This window comes from Lygodium microphyllum, chromosome 6, assembly GCF_053477565.2.
Source record: "Lygodium microphyllum isolate KBCC chromosome 6, Lygodium_microphyllum_v1.1.10, whole genome shotgun sequence".
NCBI lineage: Eukaryota > Viridiplantae > Streptophyta > Polypodiopsida > Schizaeales > Lygodiaceae > Lygodium > Lygodium microphyllum.
Window position 1 is genome coordinate 10,284,477 of NC_141140.1, and position 24,853 is coordinate 10,309,329.

General features: G+C 41.8%; 1 protein-coding gene across 5 annotated transcripts in view; it reads left to right on the top strand.

Moving 5' to 3' along the window:
* Positions 1-24,853, top strand: part of LOC148034303 (uncharacterized) — a 42,254-nt gene that overhangs the window by 392 nt on the left and 17,009 nt on the right. The window lies entirely within an intron of this gene.

Genomic DNA, 24,853 nt, shown 5'->3' on the forward strand with positions numbered 1-24,853 from the left:
TCAAAATGTTTCGTTGTCCTTCCTTTGGTTCTCAGCATCCACACAGACCTGGCCCTGCACCTTTGTGAATAAGAGTTGCATCAGCATTTCTACGAGCAAGCGAAAAGAATTGTCGATTCACAGCGATCAGAAACTCAAACTCGAGAAGAAGACGAGATAAAAATATGAAGAAATGTGCACTGATATATAAAAAACCGGTGTCTGTGCAGCGATTTTGATAACCGGTGTCTATGTAAGGCACAAATGAACTGCCATGGGGAATCATCGGGTGACTGTTATATGAGTGACCAAAAGACACAGTGAGCTGAGCAGCTTGGCAGTGCGCTGATGAATGGTTGTTATAATTTCTGATAAGGTTGTGCAGAATTAGGGTTTTCAGCAGTAGCAAACTTTTGAGTGCACAAATAGGAGAGAGGATGCAGGCAGGAGAGAAGATGCAGTAGATCAAATCTGGAGAAGAATTGAAGCTGAAAATGATGGTGTATAGAGGGGAGAGCTGCCACAATTCACCACCCAGCCTGACACATGACTTTATATATTAATTAATATGCTCAATTGTAACTATTACTAGGAAGATCTAACTTTAAAGTGGTAAACCTTCTTGGTGAAGTGCTCATATGCTCCCATGTTGAATCTTCTTAGGATAGCCCTTCCATTTTACCAAAATCTCTTGGTAGATAGTATTCCTTGCTTGTATATGATGAACATTTGAACTCTATGGCTCGTGAGGTACTTGTAAAGATAAGCTAGGGTTTGCATTGAGGAAACATAGAATGTACGAATGCAACTAAAACACAATAACTTACACAATAATGCACAATAGAGAACGAGACAATTCTGAAGCAAATGAACAAATATTGTAAATGAATGAATGCCTATACATAATGCTCAAAGGCAGAGCTATCCAGTCTTGTGGGAGTGGGCTGAGGGAGAAGTCAAAGTGTGACATTTGTTGACATTCACTGGGGATAGACCCCAAGTGCTATAACCACTAGTTAGAGCTGAGATGATGATGAAGATGCTGTAAATCTTAGGGCACAGGCTTAAAACCAAAATGCAGCAACCTTTTTGGTGGGAGAATTAACTGTACACAGCCTGAAAGTGATGTCAGCTGATCACATGCAGCAGGGATGAGCTGGGTGACAGTTAGAATCGGTAAATCTGATGCTACCTGGCTTTCAGCAATCTCATCATTCTTGTTGGTGTGCAGCAGTGCAAGTTTTTTGGTATCTCAAAGGTACAACATATTATGGTATTACCTATGGGTCAGTGTTGAAGTTATTTGGATATTCTATGCAGGCCAGGAAGGTGATTTAGACATGAATGTTGGTCATTGGTTATTTTTTCACTTTTGGTAGTGGACATGTTTGCACCGCTTCAAAAGAAGCCAAATACATAGAATCTTGTCTTTAATGCAAAGACTAAGTGAGACAATTTGCAAGAAAAGAATAAAAGAAAACTGCACTGAACAAGAAAGGCAATGTAGAGCGTCCACCTGGGGGAGATAGATTGTTGCTTGCACAAGGACTATGTGCATTTGCTGAGGAGAGCTATTGCTTGAGCAAGGAACTCTGCGTTTGCAGTAGAAGATTGTCGCTTGACTGAGGAAGCATGCAACAAAACAGGTACTTGGCACAAGAAAAGCGGACGCCTCCAGGTAGAAAGCTATGTTTTCAGTAAAATGTTGATGTTGCAAGGTTGCTTGGCAATAGTCGGTGTCTCTCTTAGGCTCTGATATCATGTGAGTGTGCAACGGGAAGGAGGACTTGAACACAGAGAAAGAGAGAGATACAATCTGCAAGAAAAGAAATCTGCACTGAACAAGAAACAAATGTTGAATATAGGAAGATGATTGATCAGTCTCTGCATGTAGCCCCATAGTGTCAGTGAGGCACTTGATTAGGCTAATGATGATAGCAGCATCGAAGACGGAGGAAGACGACAAAGTTGGAGTATGCACCTGCTAGAGAAGAAGAAAATTGAATGAGATGATCTGCCAAGTGTGGGATGGGCAAAGCTATAAATAGCAATAAATGCCCTAAATTTGTCGACCTGCTATAATAAATGCCATAAATGTCGGCCGACCAACATTTAATGCTGGTCGCACTACTGGAAAAATGCCAGAAGAAAATGGTAGGTGGCCATAGAAAAATCTGATTGGTAAGAACAATGTTCGATAGGTGTGGATAGCCTGGGAAATGCAGAAATTGCCCACAGAAAACACACTGGAATCCAACAAACAAAAGAAATGCACCCAGATAGCTACTCTAGAATGAGTAGCTTTCGCCATCAAAATACATGACAAACTTGTCAGAGCTCCTAATGTCCTTGTTTGACACACTAGGCTCACAAGCAGGAGATGACAAGGCATGATAACCAGGATTGCTAACAATAAAGCCTAATGGGCATAGACTAGTAATATTATGGAGATACATGGAGCCTAGTTCTAGCGCGAGCAATAATCTTTTGTTTCTTCATATACATGTGTCGTCGATGCATTGGGTCGGGATTTGGATGTTTGGATTAGCCAAGTTGGACCACTTGATTAATCAATGCTTCTCGTGCACGATTGTGGCTATGTTGGTGTCTCCTCAATGCTCCTCCTAAATGTTGGCTGAGACTAGGACTGCATTGAAGGCCCTTGGGCCTTCGTCATCATAAAGAAATTTGTGAGCTACCTTTGGATAGGTCCTTGACACATTGGAGCTCTATTGGAGGAGAGTCTCTCTAATTCGTGATATCTCAAGGAGAAAGAGGTCAATACATCGTTGATCTCTATGCAATCCATGACTCTTAATAGTGGCCCAAGCTTGTTTTTAAAGAGATAATGAAAGCGGCCCTAAATCTCATAGTATGCCCAGTAACAGCAAATGTAGTGCTCCTTTCTTTTTGGCTCCAGTTGACATATCTAACACATGCGCTCCTCTAGGGTTATGGATCTATATGTATTGGTCTCAATCTCTAATTGATGTAGAGAGGTGCATAGTTGGCCAATAGCACATCTAATCCCATGGGAAAGGTGGGTATCCATGTATCTCAGATAACAATAAAACCATCATTTGTGGTATGGTGTCATGAGGACATGTTTTTTTGAAACCTCACTTAATATGTGGATTAATTTTTAATCACATGGTTAAGTAAATGTTGCACATGTGAGATGTAACTGGGGTTAGAGTAAATTTACGAGCCTAGGACCCGAGGAAATTACGGGATGCCAAAGGTAAAAGTTGCTATAAGTTATGCAGCACATGTACTTGGTGGTATATGGTGCTAGTTGTTGGCCTAGGTTATTCATTTGTCCATAAATGTTAGTTGGTGACACTAGAGAAGTGGTGTTTAATGATACGTAACGCCAATTTGATGGTCAAAGATGGTACAGAGACACTAGGGAATGGAAGTTGTCTAGCCAATTTAATTATTGGCCAGTCAGATTATTTTTTAGAGCATTGAAATAATTATTAGATTAATTTTCAGTATTGAAAGATTGAAAATTAATAATTAATTATGGATAATGCTAGAAAAACCATTTGCGAAGGTTGCCACTTGTTAAAAATGCCCATGCAAGATTGAAAAACGTCTTTAGAGGTAGGAGAGACATTTGAGTGGATTCAACCTGTAAGAGAGAGCGAGGAGATGTTGTTGGTTTGATTTGAAACCATTGGAGGACCTTTTGAGACAGCCAGGGGTTGGAGAAGACCAATCAATAGTAGGTGATAGCATCTATAGGCTGTTGAGATGGGGCAATAGCAATAAATGATTGATTTTCTTCAGTTCTTTGTATCTATAAGCTATTGAGACAGGGCAGCAGCAGTAAATGATAGATTTTCTACAGTTCTTTATAAAGAAAGTTGAATTTTCTCTCTCCTCAGCATTCTCTCTCATCTCCCAGTCTTTCTACAGCCTTGCTTTGAAGTTTACAGCATTGAGATTACCAAATGCTGAGAAATTTCAGATTTCTTTGCTGTAAACCCTAATCTGCAGCAGCAGAAATTAGGGTTTAGCAGCAACCTTGGGAAGTGTGTCACAAATTGGAAGCTCCAAGACTCGGATTCACCACGGGTGAAGTTGATTGTAGTCAAATTCAAGTGGAAGGACCAGCAAATTAATGAATTAGGGGCATTTTCCATCTCCATTAAATCGGGTGAAGGCCAATTTACCCCTCGAATCAAGGGGCAAATCAGATTGAAGACTTGGTCGTCATTTTGGATAGCAAGGGAAGTTGGAATACTGAAAGGGATTGGGAGAATCCCATTGTTCATAAACTTTTTTTTCAATTAAGTTAAATAAATACCGAAAGGAGCGTTAGTTTTGGGGCCAACGAGGTGTCCACTGTACATTTTAGTTTTGTGAATTTGTTAATTGCTGTAAATAGTGCTTAATTAGGTTATTTACCACCCTATCTGAGGAAGAAGGTTGGTTTCATGTGGAGAAGATGCTCTCAGTAGAAAGCAATCTTCATCTCCGTCTCATATATTGGTGCTAACCATGTCCTCTTGGTATCCAATTGAGTGAGGTCCACTTTGATGATCCTGTCAATCTTTGAACGTCTCAAAGCAAGAGATGGTGTATCAAGGGAATATTGAAAGGGGAGTAGTTTGTCGATGCTAAAGCCATGTAGCTTAAAGTAGGTTGACATTTGTATATACCAACACGAGGTATGTATATCTTTTAGCAAGCTATTGTGAGGACTCGACTCAATTGCACATATCTATGGTAGATTCCATCGGGTGGGTATAGGAAAGAAGAAAGATGATGATATGAATGATTGCCAAGTGGGGAATGGCTATAAATAACCACAAAACCCCCAAACTGGTCTACTGAAATTTGGAAATGCCATAAATGTTGGGTGACTAGCATTTAATGTTGGTCGTGGTATAATAAATGCTTAGAAAATGCAAGATGGCCGCCAAAACATCGGACTGCAAGAATAATGTCTGGCAGATGTGGACAGCCTGGGAAATGCAAAAATTGCTAATGGAAAACACATTGGAACCTGACAAACAAAAGAAATGCACCCAGATAGCCACTCTAGAATGAGTAGCCTTCCCCATCAAAACACATGACAAATTTGTCAAAGCTCCAAAAGTCCTTGTCTGATAGCAAAAGAAATGCACTCAAGTAGCCACTCTAGAATGAGTAGCCCCCCCCTTTAAGACGTATGATAGATCGTCAGAGCTCCAAAAGTCCTCGTCTGACTCAGATTGAGACTCACAGGTAGGACATGACAAGGCATGACAAACATGATTGCTAACACCCCCTCTTAGACCTTGGATGTGGCAAAAGACCAAGGAAGTAACGAATCGTGGGATGGCAAGAGGAATGCCAATGTTGGTGAAGTCTGTCGATGAAGAGTGTCGATAAAGAAGCTCCTCCTCAGGATCCTAGGAAACCCCCTCTGAAACACTAGGGGCCGGGGAATCCACAGCCGCATGACTGAGATTGTCCCCCTCTGAAAGGGATGGGGGGACACGAGAGAACCAGCAAAGGAGAGGGTGGAGGAAGTGAAGAAACTTGTGGAAAAGTTGGTGCACAAGTGGGAACAGGTGTAGCAATAGACAAGTGGCTCAGAGGACCCTACATAAGAGAAGGGGAATGGAGCTTGTAAAGCCCACACTCTTGCCAACCTATTGTGATAACTTCCCCTATAGAAGAACTCTGAATACAAACGGCCTGCTCGGTGAAGACCACCAGGATACCAAGCCTAGTAAGACAACAAACTGAGAGGAGTGGAAAGCCCAAGTTCAGAACTTAAAGGGCCTGTGAAAGGGAGTTTGACGCACGGTCGGGAAATAGAGGCAAAGTGCCAACACCACAAAGAGGCACCAAAACAATGTAATCTATAGTGGCAGAACCCATAGAAGGGCATAGATCATGCAACAAATCACCTCATGGAGTCATATGACTAGAAGCTCTACTATCAACGAGCCAGGGCCTCTCAAAAGACAAGGCAACCATTGAAGAAGGCTCCTCCAAGTCAACAATATGAAGGAACATTGACTCATGGGTAATTGCTGGAGTAGAGGTAGAAGGTTCAGACATTTTAGCTCCATCTTTCACTCCTAGATGAAGATGAGGGTACTTTTTCAATATTTCTCCTTTGGATGTGTCCCCTTCTTATAGTATGGGCATTTAGGCTTCTTTGAGTCGGAGTCAGAGCTTGAACTCTCTTGTCTTTAAGCCTTGACTTTCCTTTCTTCTTCTCCCCCCCTCCCGAACATGCAACAAAAGCTTTGGTGGAGGTGGGTCCATTGGCTACCTCTTTGGCGTGCTCGTCATGTTCCAAAATAAGCAGGGCAAGCTCCTTCCATAGAAGCTCTTCACGGGTTCTCGATGTAAGAAGGCTGGTGTAGAAGACATCAAACTAGGGAGATGGTAGTTGAGTGAGAATTATAGCCATATCCTTTGAAGAGATCATTCTGCCAAGGGATACAAGCTCATCCTTAATGTTCTCCAACTTGTTGATATAATCCTTTATGGAAGGAGAATCATCAACAACGAGCATCCGTAGTTTCTTCTCGAGAGTAATGTGGTAGGCAAATGTCTTCTAATGGTACAAAGAAGCAAGCTTTGCCTACACTTCCACTACTCTCGCAACTTGCGCACATGCACGGACAGAATCTTGTAAGCTCATAAAGAGGAAAGATTGAGCTCTAGAGTTGAGCCAATCTCATAAGGTTGTACGATCCATCAATGATCCAACGGTGGGATCCTCCACTGGATGAGGAATAGGATGGGCAACAAACTCCCAAAGATCAAAGGTACCAAGGCTACACTCCACCTTACACGACTAAAGTAAGTAGTTTGAATCATCAAGCCGGTTCTCTTTGGGTAAAGAAGAGAGTACAAGCACCTATATAGAGGGTGCCATAAATGGCACATGAAGGCTAGTAGAACAGGCCTTCTATGAAACATGGAGAGAACGGGTAGGAGAGGGATCCTGTACAAATGGACTAGGTGACCTTTGTTGGAAGAGAGAGGGAGAGAGACAATGTAATGGAGCAGCAACCTAACCTTCAGGTCGTTCATTATATTCCATTATTTTATAGACTACTAACATAACATAAGTGTATACAATAGTACTAAGGTTTGTAGGACCATTCACACTGGGTCTAAGACCACCGACTTATTTAATGTCCCACACTTGCTGATATAGGTGGACACAGCTAATGTCCGTCATACATACTGACAGAAGAGTAATGGGAGCTTGATATTCTAACACTTTCCCTCAAGCTCAAATCATCTGATGAACTCCAAGTAGCTGTCTGAAACTACTAAACTTATCTTTACCCAAAGACTTGGTAAAGATATCTGCAACCTGTTCATTAGTTTTCACATGCATAAGATTTACTCTCCCTGCAAGAACCATCTCTCTGATAAAATGGTAGTGTACCTCTATGTGTTTTGTCCTGGCATGGTATACTGGATTTGTTGCCAGGAGTACACTACTGAGATTGTCACATAATAAGGTCACTGGAGCATCCATCTGAATATCCAAATCAGCTATAAGCTTGAGCAGCCATGAAATCTCACATGTTGCCAATGTAGCACCCCTGTACTCTGCCTCAATGCTAGACAATGCAACCGTTGGTTGCTTCTTGCTGCTCCAGCTGATCATCCCACTTCCAAGGCCAAAAGCATAACCACTCGTAGATCTGCGATCATATGAGCATCCTGCCTAGTCCGCATCTGTGTATCCAACTAGTTTCAAGGGCTTATCTCTCATATAGAACAACTCATAATCTACAGTGGACTTAACATATCTCATAATCCGCCTAATAGCATCCAAATGTGGCTTTCTGGGCTTTTGCATAAACTGACTTATGAGCCCAACTGCATAACTCAGATCTGGCCTAGTGATGGTCAAGTAGATCAGACTTCCAACCATCTGCCTGTACATAGTCACATCCTGAATTTCAGCTCCAGTGCTAATGTCCAGCTTGATATTCTGATCAAGGGGTGTATCCAATGGTTTGCATTCAGCCATGCCATATTTCTTCAGCATTTCCATGGCATAATGTTTCTGCATCAGCCATAAACCATTTTCAGCCTTGATTACCTCAATACCCAAAAAGTATTTCAATTCACCTAGATCTTTCATGTCAAATTCAGATTTCAGCATCTTCATTACATACTGTATGCCCAAGTCATCATCACCAGTGATTATCAAATCATCAACATATATGACCAGCACTACCAAGCCACTGTTGGTCTTCTTTGTAAATAGGCTGTGATCAGCCCTACCAATAGTAAAACCCAACCTCTGCAAGTAGTTATTGATCCTAGCATGCCAAGCTCTCGGAGCTTGCTTCAGCCCATACAGTGCCTTTTTTAGCTTGCATACATAATGCTGAAAATCAGGGTGAACATACCCTTTTGGCTGAACCATATAGACATTCTCTGCCAAGTCATCGTTAAGAAATGCATTCTTAACGTCCATTTGCTGTAATTTCCATCCTCTAGCAGCAGCCAAAGCAATCACAGTGCGTATGGTTGCCATTTTGGCAACAGGGCTGAATGTTTCCTCATAATCAAGTCCATACTGTTGGGCATACCCCTTAGCAACCAGCCTGGCTTTGTACCTTTCCATATTGCCTTCTGACTTGCATTTGATTTTGTAGATCCATTTGCAGCCAATGGTCTTTTTTCCTTCAGGCAGTGGCACAAGATCCCATGTCTTATTTTCAGCCAAGGCATTCATTTCTTCATCCATAGCTGTACACCAGTTCTCATTTTCCACCGCTTCAGCATATGTACCTAGTTCTTTGATCTCCATCACTTTTGTCATGTAAGCATAATGCTTTGCAGTATAGTCACTATATGTCAACCTGTCAACAGGGTATCTAACCCTCTGTGAGCGTCTAAGCTGTGGCGCACTGCTCGATTCCCCTCTCTCATGAGGCGGAATGTACCTGCTCTGCCTTGCGCCAGACGTATAGAGAGTCGGAATACCAAGTTCACTGTCTAAAGTATCGGTAGACTCATATCCAGAAGTCATCCTACCAAGTGTCATCATCCCAGATACATCCTCAGTAACTTTCTCTTTTCCTTTGTCCGCGACATCATGTCTCCCCCTCACTGACATATTGGTGTCAGTGGACGGTGAGCTCCTCAATCTCCCTGTCCATGGAGATACTGTCTGACTACTAGGTCTTGTCATAGCAGTGCTCTGTTGCATATCAACTGTAGATACATGAGTGGAAGGCATATCCGATGGCACTGTTGCCGGTGAGACATACCAAGAACCCATCTCATAAAAAATAACATCCTTGCTCACCAAGGTCTCCCTGGTAGAGGGATCATAGCATTTGTATGCCTTCGTCTCTTGTAAATATCCAATGAAGACACACTTATGCGCTTTTGGATCTAGCTTCTTCCTTTTTTCATCTGGAATATACACAGCAAGACAGCCAAAGACTTTTATGTGACTTACATCCGGCGTCATACAGCTTCTCAAACTGTGTCATCTCATGAATACCTGCAGTGGGAGTCCGATTCAAGATATACATGGCTGTCATAATAGTCTCAGCCCAATAATAGAGTGGCATCTTCTTCTCATTCATCATGGCACGAGCAACTTCCATCAAGACCCTGCCCTCTTCTCTTCTCTTCTCTTGCTCGTGGTGATGGAGCTTGGAGCGTGGAGCTTGAGAATGGGGCTTACTTGAAGCTTGCACTTGGATCGTGGAGCTACCGGAGTGCGCGGAAGAGGAGGTAACTCGAACGGCATGGATGTAAGCTCACTACACCCGTAGATATGGATGGCGTATCGGCTATGTGAGAGGTAGCCATTAGTGCTCGGCTTGGAACACTTGAAACAATAAGCGGTCCGTGGGTCTTGGTGGTTGAGCGAAAGCTCCCACACACACATGTATGTCATCTGTGGTCTACAGGTATCTCAATCCCCAAGTATTTGAAAGTAGATACTGCCTCTATAGACTGTCTCGCATAATGTACTTTTGGTGGGATATTTGATTGCTTGGTGTGCACAACCATTGTGTAAAGACAGGGGATTCTATAGGTTCAAGTGGTTGTGATGCTTTACAACAGATGATTGCTTTGTTGCAACAACAACATCAGCGGTTGTTGTTACAATAGTAAATGTAAACTCGGCATGAAGTAGAAAGAATTGATTCTTTAGTTGTGAATGCATTGCAGACAATGGGACAAGAATTGAAGCAGTTTAAGGGTCAAAATGTTTCGGCCTTCATTCGGTTGTATGAAGAAAAGATGTTTCATGGGGTACCGCAGTATGCATAGAGTCAGTATTTCTGTCGTTTGGCCATGCATGCTTTGTATGATCGGATTGATGAGTTACATAGAAGAGATGTTGATTGGGCAACTTTTAAGAAAGCTTTGAGAGAAGAGTTTTTCTTGAAAGATGCAGGATTGGTAACTAAAAAGACATTTACAGATTGGATTGAAAAGCCCAATAAAGGGTTGGTTGCTACAGCTTTGCTCTATGAATTTGAAAGTCAGTATGCGCAGTTGGATGCTGATGAGTAGCAATCATTGGAGAGTTAGACGATTGATTTGTTTCTGAAGGCTGCAGATCTTGTCTTGTAGAAAAAGCTGATTGATCGTCTAGAAGATGCCTCTTTTGAAACGGGGCTGAAATTAGATTGGGCTAATGTAACTGAGGCAGTGCATATTTTGGTAAAGAGAGACCGGATGAAATTAAGATGGGGTACAGGTACTACACTTGCCAGTGCTTAGAAGGGGGTTGAAATTGTAGCCAAGGCGCGTGTGGCTATGGCAGAACAACCAGATGTGCCTGTTAATTTGGCTCTTAAAGGTGATGCTGTGGATGAATTAATCAAAGGCATGCATGATTTGAGGCTGAATTTGACAAAAATCTATGCAAAGGTCGAAAAGTTGGATGTCAAGGTAAAAGAGAAGGGTTGGGCAACAGCCCAAAGGCCGTAGAGAGAAGGATACAAGAGGAGATGCATTTGGTGTGACAGTTTATAGCATGAAAAGAGAGACTGTATAGCCTAACGTGAAGCGGAAGCAAAAAAGTTAGTCTTTTGGAAAGATGGCAAAGTACATGCAACAGAAACTGGTCTTCCAATAGAGCCAAATTTTGGAAATGGTGGCATGCAATACCCTCTCTCAGATCATGGGTGATCTGATACAATACAATGGTACAATGAGAATGAATCAAAAACCATACAACATAGAACCACCAAGTAGAACCATGGATACCCAAGCAGTGGATGATCAAGCCACCACCAAGGTGCCTTGGAGAGAACCTAATGTCGATGTCGATCATACCAGCTCTTGAAGATAGAGAAGATCATAGCAGCTCGCAATGTCTGTCAACAATGCCACTGATGTAGCACATGTGACCATCCTGGCACCAATACCGCAGATTGGAATAGGATGATGCTGAAAATGGGTTAAACAGGAGTGTAGACAGCAAGCTTGTGGTTGAAAATGGTATTATGGGCAATACTAAGCATAGAGAGAAGGCTATGTATAGTGGGGATGTCCATCAACAAGCACATGAAAAAGAAGATGCTCATTTTATTCCGCAGTCATTATTCACAAACGCATTGGGCTCGTGCTACAATAGAGACGATTATTAAAGTGGGAGAAAGAGATGCCTTGCATAGCTTCCTTGGATCATGGTCCCGAAATCAATGTTATGGCATGCAGCTTGTATGAGAATGAAGGTTGGCCGATTGATGTAGATCCGGGATGTCACATGCTAGCAGTAAACAATTCATCAAGGGATCTTTATGCGGCTTGTCCGAATGTACCCGTGACTATTGGAGATGTTAGGGATGAATATCGTTTTTTTGTGCAGGATTCATGTAGTTATCTGGTGATTTTGGGACAGCCCTATATCTTGGAATCAAGGATGGAAACAAAAACCTTGGATGATGGTTCTTCATATGCTCGAGTTCGGAGTAAAGACAATACAAAGGGGCAGTTTCTCATTGTTTGTGGAATCATCCCCGCAATCGGGATATGCTGCAGGATAATTCTATGCCACCTAATGCACGAGAGTTTAAGGGTTTTTAGATAGCACTGCTGTAAGTGGAGGCTATGGCAGTGCCTCTAGGAAGATAATTATGCCTCCAAGAAAAGGGGAAACTGTGTTTGTGTCTGGATTGTAGGAATGGACAGCATGTAGTCTTGGCAGTTTTAAGAATATTCCATCTATGTATAGGGTTGAAAAGAAAATATGTAGGATGGGCTGAAAAAGAGCTGAAGTCATATGGTTTGATGGCTGCAAATGAAGGTATTTTAGGGTTGTTTTCAAGGGTGGTTGATGTTGATACAGTGGCTGAAATTTCTGCAGCAATCAATGCTGAAAACAAGATAAATGAGCATTAATGTTATGGGTTGCAAAACAGGGTTGAAGCAAGGGTGGATACAAAGTACAAAACAATTGCAAAGAAGGTTAAGCCAGTGGCTTTGCCTTTACCACGTGAAAGTGATGGGTTGGCTGAAAAAGTGACCCAACAGCCTAGTTTACAGGATCCACATGGAGTAGGACATAAATTTACAGATAAAACTTTACAAAAGCTAAAAATTGGTGATACAAGCTTTCTTTTGCATGCAGAAAGAGCATATTTCTTGCAGATGTTGGCAAGGCATGAGAAAGCCTTTGCGTTTTAGCTAGATGAAATTGGATTTGTTGATTCAACCATAGTTGCACCTATGGTGATCTTTACAGTACCTCATGTGCCATGGAATTTAAAGCCTATTCTAGTACCTCAGGGCATATTTGCCAAAGCTACTCGAGCTTTTGAACGAGAAGATTAGGATGCGGATTTTGGAGTCCTCTTCAGCTCCATATTCGAATTGGTGGTTTATTGTTCTAAAGAAGAATGATTCTTTGAGGTTTATACAGGATTTACAACCAGTTAATAAAGTCACCATAAGGAATGTTGGATCAGGCCCAATAGTGGATGAATTTGCAGAAGCATTTGCAGGTGAGGCAATTTACTCTATGGGAGATTTATATTCGGGATATGATCAGTTCCAGCTTGCACTAGAAAGCCGGGAAGACACCACTTGGATTGGTTAGGATGTGTACGCTTCCATAGGGAGCAACCAATTCAGTGGCGCATATGATGAATGCTATGCATAAAGTTTTGAGGGAGTATATTCCTCAGTTGACCTTACCCTTTCTTAATGATGTGCCGATCAAAGGATGTGATATCTATGAGAAGAATGAAGAGTTGAATGAGCATGGATGTAGAAGATTTTTGGCTGATCATATTGTTGATTGTGACAAGATCTTGAGCCGTCTTGAAGAAGTGCATTTGACTCTGTCAAGAGAAAAGTCGGTTTTTGGAGTGGAGGAAGTATTAGTTATTGGGCACATGTGTGGACCATATGGGAGAAAGCCCTCACCAGTAAAGATTGATGCCATAAGCAGGATGCGGGAGACATATTTGAATGTATTCAAGGTAAAAAGATTTTTGGGTGCATGTGTCTTTTACTTGATATGGATTCCACATTTTGCTCATGCGACTGAAAGTTTATATTAGGTCTTGAGAAAAGGGCAAAAGTTTTGGTGGGGTAAACAACATATGAAGGCAGTTCAGAAGTTAAAGAGCTTATTGATTTCAGCCCCAACACTAAAGAGAGTAAATTATGAGAATGGACAGCCTATTATTCTCACCGTGGAACAAGCCCAATTGGCATTGGTTGGGTAGTGGGTCAGGATGATGCTAATGGGAATAGGTATGCCATTCGTTTTGGAGCAAAGGTCCTCAATGAACGGTAACAACGGTATTCTCAAGTCAAAAGAGAGCTTTGGGATGTAGTGACAGCCCTTAAGTGTGTTAGGGAGTATTTTATGGGAGCTCATGTAGTGGTAGAGACTGATTGTCTACCTTTATTGGGCATGATAGTAAATTGTTCAACTCTTGATATTGCCATGCTACGGTGGATTGCATATATAAAGTCACTTAACCCAGATTTTCAGCATATTGTAGGTAGAGAAAACCCCGTGGCTGTCATGCTCTCACGAGCAAGGTTTGAGAATGAAGAGGAGTTGATGGAAGATGAAGAGGATGATGTGATAGGTGCTGAAAACGACTTTATGACACCAGGGAATGAGTATGCTGTTACTGCAAGTACAACTGTTGTAACAGGGGTTTCAGCAGTAAGAAAAGAGCTTACAACCATGGAGAAGAGATGGGCAGTAGAGAGAAAGCATCATCAGTGTTATGCTTCAGTGAGAACACAATTTTTGGAAGAGTTGTATGAGGATGATTGGCTGAAAATAGGCCAATATCTCGGCCTCATGACAAAGAAGGCTGAGTGGTTTGGAGCTGAATTCAAAAGGATTAAAAGAAAAGCTTATGGGTTTTTCTTGAAAGAGATATTTATGAAAGCATGCAAAGAAAAAGAGAGGAGCTCTAGTACGTGTATTAGAAGATAGGGCTTCTCAACAATAGGTGATGCAGGAGTTTCATGAAAGCTTATGGGCTAGACATAGAAGAGTTTGGGGCACATTTGCCAAGATCAAAGAGAAGTATTGGTGGAAAAACATGTATAAAGATATGGAGCATTATATGAAATCATGCACTGTCTGTCAGATGTATTCCATGGTAAAGCATAGAGATGGGTTGCAACTGACCTATCCATTGTCTATGCATTACAAATGGGTAGTTGATTTGGTTACTATGCCTACAGGTTTATGGAATATGAGATATCTCGTGCTTGCATGAGAAGACTTAACAAATCAAGTGGAAAGACGAGCTGTGTCTCGCATTGCATCTATTACAGTGGTACATCATGAAGATTTTCAAACGATGAAGAATACTTATGATGAAGATACTGATTTTACAGCAATTTGGTCAAATTTACAGCAAGGAGGTTCTCATCCAGATTATTCCATCAAGGACGGTTATCTTCTCATGAACAATCGCCTTTGTGTCACTCTTCCTGTTCGACAAAAGGTGCTTAAAGAAAGTCATGAACCCCCTTATGCAGGGCGTAGAGGGAGGGCAGCCACTTTAAGTGCAATTGAGCGCTACTTATATTGGCCAACATTACGAAGAGATACACATAACTTCATTGAGGCTTGTCTGATATGCCAAAAATCCAAGTATGATAGGCAGAAGATTCCAGGATTGTTGCAACCTCTTCCAGTGCCCAAAGATCCATGGGAATCTATCACAATGGATTTCATCTCAGGTATTCCAAGAACACCTCAAGGTCATGATATGATTTGGGTCATAATTGATAGATTCAACAAACAATCACATTTTATTCCATGTCATAAAACATTGAAATCCGCACAAGCTGCAAGACTTTTCATTCAACATATCTTCAAATTACATGGTATGCCTTCTGAGATCATTTCAGATAGAGACTCCAAATTCACAAGTAACTTTTGGCGTGCTTTATTTGAGAATTTGGAAACCACTTTAAAGTTCTCCTCAGCTTTTCATCCTCAAACTGACGGCCAAATAGAGGTGATGAATCTCACTCTTTTGGATATGCTAAAAGCTTATGTTAGTGAACATAAGTCACAATGGGAGAAATATCTTCCATTATTGGAGTTTGCTTACAACAATACAGTGCATTCATCCACAGGGAAAGCTCCAAATGAAATAGTACAGGGTAAAGTGATTCCTCCTCCAATTATTCGCATTAAAGATAAGATTTTTGCTGCTGATGAGTTTGCTTCAGATTTAAAAACAGCAATGGATCAAGTTCGAGCCACTATCAAAGTTGCCCAAGAGCGACAAAAGAAGCAAGCAGATAAACGAAGAAGACCTTTGGCTTTTGAAAAAGGTCAATATGTCTTGCTAAAGTTTGATAAAAGCAGGCTCAAACAAGGTTCCAATCAAAATTCATCTTTTCCAAAGCTCTCCAGTAGATACTTTGGACCCTTCAAAGTGATTGAGAAAATAAATGAAGTTTCTTATCGACTTGAGCTTCCTGCTCATTGGAAAATACACAATGCTTTTCATGTAAGTTTGCTAAAACCTTACATAGGACCAGAACCAAAGGAACCCATTACTGAAGATCCCCCAGAAGTTGAAGAAACAGAGCAACTCTTGGAACCTGAACAGATTTTGTTTCACAAGGATCGAACCACGAGAAGTGGCCTTGTGACATGAAAATTCTTACTAAAATTCAAGAATCTACCCACAACAGATGCATAGTGGGTAGATGAAAAATTCATGAAGGATTACCCAAACATTCTTCAGCCATATCAAGAAGCTTTTCAGCTGAGGACAGCTGAATAAAAGCCAGAGGGCTGTCACAACTCTATAGAAACAGAATTTGTATCATTTTTCATTAATTTGTCTATATAATGATTTATTAAATTTATTTCCTTTGCACTAATTAGATATAAAGAAAAGTATATTGGAGCTGGCCACTGATGAGTGGTCACAGGTTATGGTGGACCCACGCGGTGGGTTAGAGAAAAGATAGTTCGCACTTCCACCTATATGGCCTGATTGGGCGCCTGTGACTAGAACTCACGCATATCAGGGTTAGACTCACACACAGAAAGGATTGATACCTTGAAGTGTGGGCTAGATCCACCAGAACAGACAGTTACAATCAACAAGATGGCATGATCTTGAAATGCTTGTATAATGTGCATGTGTGGGCTGAAAGCTTGAAATGCACATTTCTTTGCATAGGAAAGTCACATGAAGATTCTGATATCGTTTTTGCGATGTACACGGAAAAAGCTTTCATATGATACCCATATTGGGGGGGATCCCTAAATTTTAGGAGATCCCTAAATTTTAGGAGCCTCGAATTAGCCTAAAAATGCTAGTCCTAAAAAATAGGGATGTCATTGTAAAAACAGTAAATTCTGTACTCTGACTGTGCTTACTAAATTTGGTTGTTTCTATTCTTGACAGTATTCAGCCCAAAAAGGAAGGCCATAGAGAAGAGACAAGTGTCAAGACACTTGTCACACAAGTTTCCAAGTGTCCCACCACTTGTCACATCTCATGACATGTGGCTGGACACTTGTCTTGTGCTACTCCACTTTCCCCTTTTGTACTAGCTCTTCCCTCTCCTATAAATAAGAGCTCGTTTTTCTTCATTCAGGATCATTTTTCTTTGCTGTAAACTCACGTACATCACCCACAGATAGCCAGAAACTGGCCCCATCCATCCCCATCATCATCCCCACTTCTCCATTATCAAATTCCTCCATATTCCCTCTTCTATCACTGCTGTTTTACAAGACAACAAGCTTGTAAGTTCATTACAGCACCTCCTTCTCAAGCTCTTTCTTCCATTTTAGTAACAAGAAGCAAGCCCTATCCATGTACTACTGTTCAACGATGAAGAAAGGCTGATTTCCCCTCTTTCTTCTCTCATACTGTAAAGAAATCAGTTCTTATCATTGCATAATAGATAATGCATGTGTGTTTGTACATCTTTGCATGATCTTGTGAGAGTGAGAATTACTTCTCCTCACTCTCAGGTTGATTGTAACTGAGCTCTTCCCTAAGGGACTTGGGTTGAGCAGAAATACATTCCTTCGGGGGGGGGGGGGGGGGGGTTTGCCCATCTTCAACCCTCAATCTTGTCTCCATTACTTTTACATTTTCATGGCTGTAATTTTGTGAGTAATTTTCATTTTCAGCTTTAAGTGTTCATTCTCTTTTATATTAAATCTCGAAAACAAGCGAATATCATAATTGTTAAGCATACTACGTTGTTCGGGGCGTTTACAGGCTGCATCATTTGACGATTGTATATTCCTGCAGCAATCTCCATGGCCACCTCCACCTATCCGATCTCCTATTGGCGTTGAATAATAAACGAGAGGGTAGTCCTCCTCATGCATCTATTGCTCTACCTACCTAGGATAGATGTCGTCTGATCTCCCTATAGTCTAGATGATGCAAAATGGAAATACTTCAGGCCTTGAGAGTCTGCCCAAAGTTGACGGCTTGATTCCTCTCTAAATCAGCATTGGGCTTCATAATTATGAAATCATTGCAAATCTGTTAACAAGAGTTCCACCGCCTCAGCATCCACAATCAGCCCCAATAAAAGATAGTTGCTTCTACGATGACAAGAATTGATGCGAGATGATAGGTCCATCCTCCCACGTGCTGCTAATAATCCCACTACAAAAGACAGTCAACCCTTTTTCTGAAGTTGATAACAACAGACCTAGCTGGCTACCATATCCCTTAAATTGATAATTCTTTTCTCTCTACAAAGCATGGACATCCTCCATCATTGATACTACCACCAGGAAAGATGTTGCTAGCACAATTGAAGATTGCTGCCGCACTCGAAATCACGTCTCTCTATCCCTCCATCTCATGCAGTAGTCTCCATTCTTCTTCACACGTAGTCCTTCTTTGCACTCTTTTTGTTCTCATTGTGCTGCCGTCTTTTGCATGCTCACTTATTCCTTCTTGAGAAAACCATCCTTCGAAGGTAGAAGGGAAGCTAATGCTCGTCTTGAAGAAATGAAGGCATATAGGAAACCTTCTCCCTTGATTTGCACTTTCATTAAAAACTTTCTCACAATGCAAAGTCATTGGACAGTTCTCTAAAAACTTAGAGACTTATCTTTGCCACCTTCCCCAAGTCAGAAATAGCTATGTTGCTTGAAGCAATTTGGTGTTGGCAACATCGGTCTTGGAGAATATACGTCAAGCAATTCCATGCTTTGGTTCCAGTAAGCTTTCTACAGATGCTTATATTGTATGCTTTGATGCCATGCAATGTATCCTAACCAAATTATGCTTTTGAAAATGAATTCCATGCTTACTCATACATGACTTCGAGAAGAAATGCAAAATTGGATTCATGCTATGCAATTGTATAAGCAATACTACTCACGAAAAGATGGATGCACTGAAAAAATTGTGCCTAACCTATCTACATGTGCACGTGCGATATGCAAGATGCAAACACAATTCCTTGATTATTTTATAATCCTTACTCTTACCTCTCGTCGCTCAGCAAGGGAAAAATGTTGTACTCTACTAAACCCACCCAAAATCTCACAATCATGGTCCTCATGATGTTGACTAAGTAAAACAACCCATCTCACAACTGTAGGTGTTCTTCATGACCCTCAAACTCACCCGACCACCTTTTTCACTCAACTTGAGGCTACAAACCCTAAACGCAAAATGCAAAAATGCAAAAATGCAAACTGCGGGTGAAGGGTTTCTCAACACCCCCTCTTAGGTCCACAAAGGGGAAGAAGAGGAGTGAGGTGGAGATGGAATGCTACATGTTGAAGAATGCTCATGCAGCAGGTGCCACTTGGACAATGTCCCTCGTGGAAAAATTGTTCACTTGCCCAAGCGCCCTAGTACAAAGATAATGAAAACATGCAATGCATAGGAGGAATGTTGGGCTTTGTGTGGTGCCGAGAACCAAAAGGATATGCCCATACTTGATCTCGGGAGTTGGCTCCATACTGACCAAGTGACCACGGTATGAAGAAGAGGAGGAAGAAGATGTAGAGGATCCTTAAGATCCAAGATTTTCACCTAAAAGATAACCTGTAGTAAAGAATAGTAGACAGAGTGAACTGGAGAACCTGAAACTCAACCTCGGGAGAGAAGCCACTAGATCTGTTCATCCATGCAAGAAGGAATACAAAGGCCTTGTCACCAAGTCGTGGCTGAACCTCCAAGGCCCTTATCTAGGTAGATTCTCGAGATCCTCGGTATCAATAGGTGAGATGACGGCTGGAAGGAAGCCATCCCATCCAAGGGTAGAAGAAGAAGGTAAAAGGCCTCCGCTAAGGTGTGCGAAGGATTGAGCGGGGGGGTGGGAACCCCCTTTGAAATTGGAGGAATAGGAGTCCCCTCTGAAGTCGCAGTAGATGTAGATGCCCCCTCGGAGGGCAAAGAAAGATCATCCCTCTTCGAATTCCTCTGAGGTAGATAGGGAATCCAAAAACTCATGGATCACGGACTCCAAAGTGTTTGAGGATGAAGGAAGTGCCGTCGGTCGTGCTGAAGAAGGTATTTGGGATAGTGAAGAACTCCCAGAGGTGGCCTCTCGAACTTGAGTAGGTGAGGGTGAAGGATGGGGCTCAGATTGAGCAATGAGTGGGCAACACTTGCTGCTTCTCAATGGAGCGGACCGGGAAGTTGAAAAAGAGGAAGGAGTTGAGCAACCACTGTCTCTCGAAGGAGCGAATTGACAAGGAGATGGTATCAAACAATCACTGTCTCTTGATGGAGCGGATTGTAGAACTGCGGGCCGTGGTAGCCACTGTACCTGAAAATAGGTGGGAGAAGACTGCCGTTAGCATTGCAACGATCTCCAGGAGGTTGTAGCGCCAATCGATCCTCCATGTGCTCGAAAGGACTTAGTGCGCATCGGATGCGTCTTATTGCCTTGAGCATAATACTCTGATAGCTGATGTAGAACGATCTGTGTGGCCCAGAAAGGAGAGGTGGCACAAGGAGTGTCTGGTGGAAGACGCATATACTTCGGGGGGTGGGAAGCAAAGGTCGAAGTCGGCAAGCATCGGTGTGGTGTATCGAATGATGCCATAGTAGGAGCACCCAATAGTTTGATCATTTGCTGGTAAAGAAGCCATGGGTACCAGTGTGCCATGGGTACCAGTGTGCCTTGCTTAAGAAGGAAGAGGTGGAAGAGGTCATGAACCATGAATTGCAATGTCCGTATCAAGGGCTAGGAGGGCAGTGAAAGGGCTTGAGGTGAGCTGCGAGTGGGAGGAGGATGCTACCAGCAGTAAGAGGTTGCAACCAATAGAAAAACGCAGGTGAGGAGAGAGAGACTAAAAACGCAAGAAAAACCAGCAATAGTAGTCAGCATGCTAAACTCAGCTCTGAATAGTGTGTGATAGGCTGAAAACAGGCGTCGGACTATTGTAGACGGCAATGGCCAGCTTGGACTGCGATGTCCTCCGCGTCTGGGGTGTGGGTAGCAAGCTGAAATACTTGAAATTTGCAAAAACGAGATTGTTTTCTGAATGGAGAGTGATTAGCAACAATCGCTCTGTTGTAAACTGTTGCTAGGTGGCACCTACGCAAAGGGATGAGCGCCTTAAATGGTTCTCCATCAATGCGGGGCACGTTCTTAAGAATTGTCTTAGGCGGAAGGTCGATGGGGACGCCTATCCTTTCCGGGCGTCGATGCAAGTGTGAACGTGGGTGATACCATTTTATCCACACGAGTATTAACGTCTTCATGAATTAATTATTGTATGGAATTTCAAATTAATTGATTTATGTGGCTAGCTGCAATTACTTAGTTGGTTATTATTCTAATACGATTTTCTGAATTTTTGGCAATTGATGTGTAGAGCAAGGTAAATTGGAAAGGCGCGCCACGTGCAAGCATTTTAAAGATTATTTCCTCAAGAATTTATTTGACAATTATTGGATTATTGTATTAGATGCACCACTATTTCTTATAAAGCGTGTGCATAGCCTCAATGTAAATATTTATTAGCAAAATAGATTTTTAGAAGATATGTCCTATAAAATATTATTGGTTCTAGAGAGTTTCTTTTCCAATACACTCAAACTCTTTATGTAAATAGTGATTGTAAAGGGCCTAAATCTTGGGCAAAGAAGATTTTATAATATTATTATAAATACGGCATGAAGGGAGCTGTCCACTTCATGTCGGGGGAAGATTGTACCCAATCTTTTGTTGCTTCATCTTACTTTACCCTCTCTTTTAGTCTATTTTTAATTTCTTATGAGTCGTATGCAATTTTATGAGTAAAAGAGAGAAAGAGGGAGCTTCTTCCATTCGCTACGCGCAAACCATGCATTCGTTGCTCGCAACATAAACAACTGCAAATTGTGGGTGGAAGGCTGGAAACATGCGCCAGATTGTAGATGACAGCAAGAGATAGTTGAGATTGCGATGTCCTGTGCGAAAGGGGTGTGGGCAGCAAGCTGAAAACACTTGAAACCTGCAAAAACGAGATTTTGATGCAGCGGAAAAAGAAGAGAAGTGGATGTTGAACCCACCACTCATCTTTGCCGTCATTGGAGTAGAGGATCTTTGCCGCTATTTGAGCAGATCCAGCTTTGATACCATGTCAAAAGATGGCGCGCCGGCGAGACAGTAGGGTTTGCGGGGAGGAACACGGAGTGAATTCGGCAAACGTGGAGAAGACAAGAGAGGAGAGAAGAAACTCTAATGAATGGAATGATGAAGCTCTGAATCATGGAGTGAATGTGATACAAGGGAACAAGGGTGACATAGCACAAGGAAGATGATGAAGACAACCACGAACCACGAATCACAATCTCCTCCTGAAGGGGTGTGAGGGCAATGGAGAGGCTGGAGAGAAGAGGTGACGGTCTGAATGAATTAGCCGTAAGGAATGAATGATAGAGTGGCCTATAAATAGGCACAACCAGTCTAGGATGGCACTCCTTTTTGGGGCTGCAAACCCTAAATGCAAAACGTAGAAACACAAAAACGCAAACTCAGGTGAAGGGTTTCTCAACAATTGCTTCATGTTTTGCTGTTGCCATTTTGGGATTCTCCATTGGACAGAGAATAGGGGTGGTATTGAAATCCCTAAGATCAAAGGTCTCGAGGATGCACTCCACTTTACATGACTAAAGGGAGTAGTTCAATCCATAAAGTCAATCTTCTTTGGGAAGAAAAGGAAGTATAGACGCTTGAATAGGGGTGCTATCATGGCAATAAGAGGGCCAAGGGTGCACGCCATGTATGAAATATGGAGAGTAGTAGGGGGAGGTGAAGGTTCTCTAATCTTCTCAACCTAATAGAGGGAGAACAAGGTTCGGAATGTTGATCTTCGTGTCGCTCTTTGTGATGGTGTGACTAGTATGACTGTCTATTTGGAGAGGGGAGAAGTTCCTCTTTAGAATTGTCAAAAGCATCAAGCTAGCAATACATCTTTGAAAAATTATAACTACACTAGAAAAATTAGTGTTTTGGTGTTGAGATGCCCGAATGGTGGGAAAATCAGCCACACCTTGCAAGGAGGAGTTGTAGATGTTGTACACAATAGTAGAAGGTTCGAACAATGGAGAAAATTTGCATGTTTTGCAACAGTTCTACTCCAAACGGCAAGCTAAGTGTGGTCTTCTCTTTGTAGAATCTTCAAGTCCTCACTTGGGCAATGATACCATGCGAGAGTGCACAATGGAAGAGGAAACATGAACATTGAGAGAGAAGGGAAGATAAAGCTTACAATGGAAAAAGAAAATCTACATTGGACTTTAAAAGAATGTTGAAGACAAGGAGGATTGATGAAACCAACCTTCCTTCTTGGATAAGGTGGTAAAACCTGATCAAGCACTTAATTACATCAATTAATAACTGAGCATAAATTGAAATTCACAGAGTACCTTAACAATCACTCGGTTGGCCCGCCTTTTGGGATTTCATTATCTTTAATTGCTAATGGATAGTGTACAAGTTGAGATTCCACAATCTTCTTTGCTGATCTAAAAGCCCCTTGTTGTACATACAATCAACAAGCAAGTTGGGCCAATTGCCCATTGATTTTCACCCAGAAATTACACAAATGGAACTACCAACTAGCCAAATGCTGCCCCAATTTACATTGGATGACATGGCATCTGAAATTCTTGTCAATTTCATGAATTTTAGGTGCTGATTTTAGTGTACGATGTCTATTCCTGTACAGATCCCAAGGTGGCTGTCAAACCAAATTAGGGTTTACAATAGAAATTCTCCTACTGTCCACCAAATTTGGCCGAGATTTGTTGAGAATGACTAAGAAATGCTGAGATCTTTTGAGAAATTACTGGAGAAGGTGAGAGAATGCTGAGATGAGAGAGAGATCTGATTTTCTTCATGCTACGTGCTCCAGCTTGCATTTAATGTAGTCACCTCTACTGCTAGGCACCTCCAAAATGCTGACATTTGATCAACACTGCTATTGCCAGCCCCTTGAAGGTGTCTCCCTACTATCCCTTGCCTGCTGAGGTCCTCAAATGGCTGTCTTCTACAACAAATTGCTGTTCTCTAATTAGAAAATTGACTAGCAACTCCCCCCCTCTCTCTTCCAGGCTATAAACTGATTGGAATGGCTGAGATCTGGCCCCCAAAAACGTTTCCTCAGTTTGCATGGGAATTTTTGCCAGTAGCCTTGTAAACCCATTTTTCAGCATTATCCAGCTTATTAAATTAATTCTGAATTTTAAACCCATTTTTCAGCATTATCCAGCTTATTAAATTAATTTTCAGAATGTTAATTCTGAAAATTAATTTTATAATCATTCTAGTGCTTAAAAATTTATTTCCACCAAAACCCAGGCAGCATAACTTATCACAACTTTTGCCTTTGACACCCATTGCTTCCTTGGGGTCCTTGGCTTGTTACCATGAAATTATTGCCATGTGCATCACACGTGCTAAACAACCTTGCACATTTGATAAATAACTTAATCAAATGTTATCGGCAAGATTAAAGCATCTTAGAATCTCACGTCCCCGTGACAATTGATTAGTCCCTGCATGCAGCCCAAGATGTCACTGAGAGCACGAGATTAGGCTGATGATGGAAGGCACCACAGAAAGATGGAAAAGAGTCTCTGATGTCAGAGTGTGTTGAAGACTTGCAAGACAATGACCAAATGACTTACCCCAAAGTGGAAGATAACTATAAATAGCCAAATTGGCCAGAACTGGTTGACAACAAGTGTGCGATAAAATAATGTAGTCAATTAGTCACATAAATGGGCCAGCCAGCTTGTGTGGGGTGTGAAAATGTTGACCTCAGCTCTGGCAAATAGGCCATCCTACTCCAATCACAGAAATCTAGGCTTCTAATTGTTGGAAAGGTTGGAAACTGCGCATTGCATAGTGTGAACACATGTGACACTCGTTGAAAAAGAAAAGCATGCTCTATAAAGAGTTGCCTCCTTCATCAACA